Genomic DNA, 490 nt, shown 5'->3' with positions numbered 1-490 from the left:
GCCCCCTCTCCAGCGCTGCCGGTTCGCTGCTCCCTTCCAAACCCCTTCCCAAGCCCTGCTGCTGTCACTGCTCCAGGGCTGTGCTTAGCCACTGCTCCGTCTCCGAACCGCCTGGCTTAAGGGATGTCAGGCTTCCCAGGTAGTTCACAGGGCTGGCTGAACCCCTCCGGCATGGTGACTCGTTCACAAGGCCCAGCAGCGGTGGCAGGAGCAGGCAGCACACCTGTGCCCATCCCTGCCCTCGATGGCACCCGGTGCTGCCGTTCCCCCGGGCATGGAGCACAGGAAACACCGTGATTTTCCTTGCTGGGCTTGGCCTGGGAGCCAGAGCCCTGCGGGGCTGGGAGCTGCCCTGGGCAGAGCGAGTGTTCGGGACACGGAGCAGGGAGCGTGTGCGGGGACAGGCAGGGCTGAGACACTGGGGACACGGAGCGTGTGCGGGGACAGGCAGGGCTGAGACACTGGGCACAGGCAGGGCTCCTGTGGGACA

Source organism: Geospiza fortis, unplaced genomic scaffold (genome assembly GCF_000277835.1).
Source record: "Geospiza fortis unplaced genomic scaffold, GeoFor_1.0 scaffold172, whole genome shotgun sequence".
Taxonomy (NCBI): Eukaryota; Metazoa; Chordata; class Aves; order Passeriformes; family Thraupidae; genus Geospiza; species Geospiza fortis.
The sequence above is the reverse complement of the archived record's forward strand: the minus strand, read 5'-3'. Positions refer to the sequence as shown.